Source organism: Coffea eugenioides, chromosome 6 (assembly GCF_003713205.1).
Source record: "Coffea eugenioides isolate CCC68of chromosome 6, Ceug_1.0, whole genome shotgun sequence".
NCBI lineage: Eukaryota > Viridiplantae > Streptophyta > Magnoliopsida > Gentianales > Rubiaceae > Coffea > Coffea eugenioides.
Window position 1 is genome coordinate 18,837,297 of NC_040040.1, and position 6,497 is coordinate 18,843,793.

The window sequence follows — 6,497 nt, forward strand, 5'->3', positions numbered from 1 at the left end:
TATGTATTTATTATGATATGTATATGCCTGTATGAGAAATTTAGGAAGATTCTTGTTCGGATTAGTAGGAATAGTGTGTTAAATTTTATATTAGGGATGAAATAGAGTCTAAACCCATTTCTATGGAAAGTTTAAAAAAAAAAAGAGTTGCATCGTTGCTGAAGCTTCTTCAGCAATGCAAGAAGAAAAAAAAAAGAGAGCAAGACCCTCCTCTCATACCAAGTCAGGCACGAAGGCCGGCCAAAGGAAAAAAAAAATTCTGTTAAGGAAAAAAATGGGGAAGAAGATGACCCGCTAATTGATGGGTTAATGAATCGGGTCAGTCTTATGGGTCGGATCTGGAAGGAAATGGTTTGGGTCAAGATGTAGTTGGGTATGTGTGGGCTAGTTGAGCTGGATGCTGGGCCAAGTGTGAAGGGGAATCGGGCTAGGGCTAGGAGAAATAAGGAAATGCTTGGGCATAAGGAGCTTGGGCCGTTTTTATTCAAATTCGAAAAAAAGGTGGCAAGTATACTTGGGCCAAAAATATGGTATGGGTTTAGTGAATGTTCGATAGATAAATTTTAGATATAACCAACCCATCTTTTATGGATTATCATGGGTATTAAACTTCAAAAACTAATCTAAAATAATTTTGGGCTTTAAAGATTTAGTTATTCAGGCTTATGCTTAATTAATTAAGTTTAAGATGTTTAAGTAGAAGTCTAAGACATTTTAATCTAACATTATTAGATTAATTTATACAATGTAAGATAAGTTTTAGATTTTTAAACAAATGCTTAAAATGATGATGATGATGATGATATAAATATGGATGAAATAAATTAAGGATATAAACAAAAATATAAATATAAATACAAGTGGAATAGGCTAAGATAATAATTGTAATGGTAAATAAATACACATTTGTATATACATGAATAATAATAATAATACTTATACAGGTGCAAAAATGGAAATAGAACAAAAGATAATAATAACTAATTAACCAATATATATATATGTATGAATGAAAATAAAATAAAATAGTGTTGATAAAGACAATAACAATACTAACAAATAAAATAAAAAAATAAAAAAAAAATAAAAAATAATAGTCAAGATAAATATGATTATAAACAATTATTTATGAGTTAGGAAACTTTACATAAGGAAAAAAGGAACTTTCAAAAATAGAAACTTTTCAATTTAGGAAACTTTCCAAAATAGAAACTTTCCAATTTAGGAAACTTTCCAAAATAGAAACTTTCCAATTTAGGAAACTCTTCTAGGCTTCAGATAATGATCTAGATGATAAGAGTATATTTTACGTATTTTTAGTGTGCTTTATTAATTAGTTTTGGTGTGTTTTATTTAGTTTTATAAATAATTAACTAAGATTCTAGTGAAAATATGCATTTTGTGGTTAAAGTGTGAAAATTGCATTTCTATGGATTTTTATGGTAAAAATTTCATATTTTACAGGTTTAATGATTCAATCATCAATGGAGACCATTGAGAAGATATTTGGATGATTGATGATGATTTAGAGTGATGAAAATAAAATATGAAGTGTAAAAGGAGAAATGCAATTTGAGAACAAAAGAATCAAACAAAAGTCAGCTTTGGCATCTGTTGGTATTTTAGCTATATCTTGGGCTACATACATTGGATTGAGATGATATTTATACCATTTTGAAGCTAAGAGACGTATCTACATTTGTTATGAAGACATCAAAGTCCAATTCAGCCGTTTTCATAGTCTAAAAGTTGAAATACCGAAATTCAACTCAGCTGTCCAAAGTTGAAAACAGAGCTCTGACCAGTCTTTGGTATTTTGGTCATATCTCAGTCTAGAGAACTCTAAATTGGATGATTCTTGAGGCATTGGAAATCTAATTCAAAGGGTTACAACTTTTATGTTTTACAGAAGAGTTAGTTCGGCCTCTATCATTACGAAAATGGTAGTTGAATTACACAAAACTCAAAACGCGACTGTTCAATACGCGACCAGAAAGTTGCATTTTCTAAAGTCGCGTATTCTAATCTGAACGCTGCAATTTTCTGACCAACTTGTCCTGCTTTCATGCAACATTTCCAACTCAGTTCCAGCCAGAAAATTCGGTTGTATATAATCAAGAAAAGGCTGGAAAGTTGGAAAAACAACTCAAAAAAGTTTCAAGAGTCAAAAATGACAACAAGAAACAATTCATTTGGCTCTTAAATTTCTCTATAAATAGAAGCCTTGAAGGACAATTTTGATAACTTGGCAAGGCTAGGAAAACTCACCAAAAATATAGTCTTCACTAGTTTTTCTTAGTTCATTAATATAGTATAGGTAGAGTAGTTTATCCTTCTTGTATTTGTAGTTAGATTTGGAGGAAGATTGGAGGAGCAAAGATGGAGAGTTTGAAGTTCATGTGACAAGGGTGACTTCTTTCCTATAACTTTCTCTTTTGTATTTGAATTCATGTTTAACTATAATACAAGTTTGGTATTTGTTTTTATCATGTTTAGTTAAAATTTATGCCTAGAGTATGGATGAACTTTCTACATCTTGTTTATGATCTTTACTTGGTTATTTGGTGATATTATTTTGAGCAAGTTATTTATCACTTTTGATATTCTAATCATAATTAGCCGGCCATTAGTTGTGATTATCTAAGGTGTTAAATTTGCAATGAGAATTGGAATTTAACACTAGTTCAAGGAAGTGGTAAACATGGGGAGTTCACTCACGAAAGTAGAGGTGCACCTATGTGGTTTAAATGACTTGTTTCATGTAATTTCATAGAAGAAATGAACTTGTAGTTAATTTCATAACCACGAGAGTAGGTATGGCTTAATTACAAGTATAGTTGATTTACTACGAGAGTAGGTTTCACATGCAATAGGAAATTACGCCATAACTAGTTAAGATAATTGCATTCACTTAATCGGTAATCTCATTTGCAAGAGTAGTGAGGAATTCCATATCTCTAGGAGCTTTCTAGTGTTATTTTGATTACTTTCATATTTATGGTAGTCTAGATAATAAAGGAGTTTGAAAAACACTGGTAATTGCAATCTTCCCTGTGAGATCGACCCTTAATACCCTATACTCGTTTACGATTTGTATACTTGCGATAAATCGCGTGTGGGGTATTTAAGAGTTATAAATGTAAAACTTGATTGCGGATGAGCTAATTGTGTATGTATACCTCGCGCTCGTCACTAGACATGAATCTTATAGTTGCTTAGAGTTTTGTATATTTATATATCTATAAGAAATATCAACTAATTAAAATATCTATGCATTTGATAGGTACGACATAAGTTTAAAAAATTTAAAGTAGTCCCACTCGAGTAGCCAGACAAAGGTAGATGGTACTTACTCTTTTGGGATTTCAAAAAATCAAAGCGAAATTTCTATTACTAATCTTATTTTGATGTGTCAATTTGAAATTTACTTGATTAAATGATTTATTTGAGTATTTGTGCAAGTTCTATTTTTGCTATATAAAGATGGATCATGTGAATTATTTGAAGTATTTTGATATGTTATTATATACACAATAAGTGGTATCTTTTGTGAAATCAAAGAACTATGTATGTGATGTGTGAAATGAATTTATGTTAAGTAAAGTTCAAAACAGTCATGGAATAGACGGTAGGGGTTATAGTCTTATCTAATGGTCATGGTAGCCTGGCATAGAGTTTGGCCGATTGATAAGGTCATGATAGTTCGGTATAGAACTCGGCTGATTGGCCTATATATAATGAAACCAATCGGTAGTCATGAAATCTATTGGTCGCTCACCTAGAAGGGTTTAATCTCTAAATTGAGTACTCAGAAGCCGGTCATTGCATGTACTTATTATGAGTTGATATGAAATGATTTATGACTCTATGGCTTTCATGTATGGTTATGAATAAGATGTTTACAAATTATTGTGTCACTCATTATTACTGACTGTTTTACGAAGAACGTTATTTTTAATAATTATACACGTGAATGGTGTGCAAATAATTTGACATATATATATGTATATATGTGTATGTATGTATGTATATGTAAAGGTATGATTGCATGGTCCAACAGAGGGGTAGGCGCTACCTATTAACGACTTATCGGTCATTCCAATTTTTATCACTTTTGCATATTCTGAAGAGTATGAGTTGGTTTACATTAAAGACTTGAGAATGATTTTTATTAGGTAAATGGATAGAAATTAGCAGTCTAACTGCTTTTGGCTGTTAGTTTTATTTAATTTTTTCCCGTTGTCTCATCTAAAAAATAAACGCATGAACTTATTGGACACTTGTAATCTACCTTCCATTTAAGATTTGTACCGCACTATATTTAGTTATGCTATTTAATACTTTATAAGTTTTAGTCTAATTTAATATTACCTTATATTCTTAAGCGAAAGTTGAGAATACGGCGAATGTTGCGTGACTGGCACATCCAGACTATGGCGTGACAGAGACGGTAGCGTATATGACAACGAAACAACAAAAATAATGCTCACTTGTTTATTTTGAATTCAAATTAAATAAATTTTCAGTTACAAATTGAAACATTTAAATGTGTAACTTATGAGATTTATGTCTTGTTTTTGTAACTTATGTAATAATTAGGTTTTATGAATTCATTTAGTAATTTTTGACCGTTATACAATGAATCCAGACTTTTCAATTCGTAACTGAAATATGAGGTGAAATTCCTATTAATGTTGGTATTTTAATATTCCTAGTTTCTTAGCCTATATATAAGGCATCTATCAACCAAACCTCATATATATACTTTGCTATCTCTATACTACCTTCTATTTTTCTTCCACTACTATAAGAGTTTATAGGCCAAAGATCAGTGTTAGTGGGAGTTTCCTGTCTTATTCCAATAGTGTAGATTGGAGTAGACTACAGTGTGCAAAAGGCTGGGCTGTTGTATCCTGGAGGCGACGTGCTGAGACCTACTACACCGGAGGATACTCCGTACGGGCGCGAATCGTCTTAAAGAGAGCGACTTGGTCTGCGCCTCAACCCATGCCAAATTAACATTTTTATGGTACAAATTATTTGCATTTTTAATGCAATATTGAGGTATGAATTTTGGTTAATTTATTAGAGAAATTATTGTTACTTATATGATTTATTTTGGTCTAGAACCAACAATTTTAAGACGATATTGCTCCTATTTAAAAGTTTATTACTTTAATGTGTACGATCTCATAGTTTTGAAGTATGCCTAAAAGACTTGTATATGAGTATTTTCTTGGTTTCGGTTTTCAACGTGATTGCCAAAAAAAAAAAATGCTGTACAAAAGTACAAGTCTTATGACATTATAGTTCAAACAATGGTAAACCAGTAGGCCATCAACTTGAATTCAACTACAGTCGAGATACACTAAACACAATGCATGTATAACTTGAAGTCAAGTTCAATTTCCAAGTCTATAGGCAGCCTCATTTTAAACAATGGTGATCTCAAAATATATGAATGATTTTGCAACTATTTAGTTGTTGAATGTGTGTGATTTGTACCCAATAAGATGGCTCTTATGCTTATGTACTACTTTGAGTGTATATCATTTTGAGTACCTAGAACACTATTTCTGCACTATCTTAACATATGAACTCCATGAGTAGTCTTGAATGAATAATTGTTAGAAATAGTGGGGGTATGTAATTACATGATTACATTCTTCAATTGAGTGTATGACTATGACACGTTGAAGAATAGTGGTATCAGGATGTATATAAAAAAAAAACTGCAATTATGAGGGTTCAAGTTATATTTAAATAGTGGGGGTTTAAAATTCTCTAGTTTTGTCTTGAATTCATATGATATTAGTCAAGCTTAAGGTTTGCATTTTCACAAGCAATAAATGGTATTGACAATACATGAAGAAAAGATTATACTGTCACCAAGGAAAAATTATATACATGGATAATAGCTTTGGTGGCTTGAAGTTGTGAAATATAAAGTTATTAGCCATATAATTCTATTCTCTTGACTTGTATTTTGTTAAAATTGTGAATATGAACTTTTGAGTTGAAAATGTGATATTGTACATTGAAAAATATGTATTCGAGTCAAAGGCCATCAATTTGCAGGCAACCAACAATTTTTTTTATTTCATGTTGTTTGCTATGTGGCTGTCTTTGCATTTAATGAAAATTGGAATACTTAATTTCCTTGCCAAGCATGACTATAGTAAGACTATGCTTGGATGGAAACGCGGACAGTGGATGTTGACTAAGCTGGTAGCTATGAATTTTGAAACTCTTGAGATTTTTCATTATAAGGCTTGCATTACTTGCAAGTTGAATTTTGAAATTAAAACATAATAGTGCATTGACTATTATATTTTTTGAATTTTCTTAATCTCTAATTTGAGTTGTGCAGATTAAAAAGTGAGGCGTGATTTGGATAGATTTGAATTACTTATGAAGTTTTCTTGCAAAAGAAAATTCATTGAGGACTATGAGAGTGGCGGGTTACTAGATTACTAGCCACTGAGAAGATTACAGAA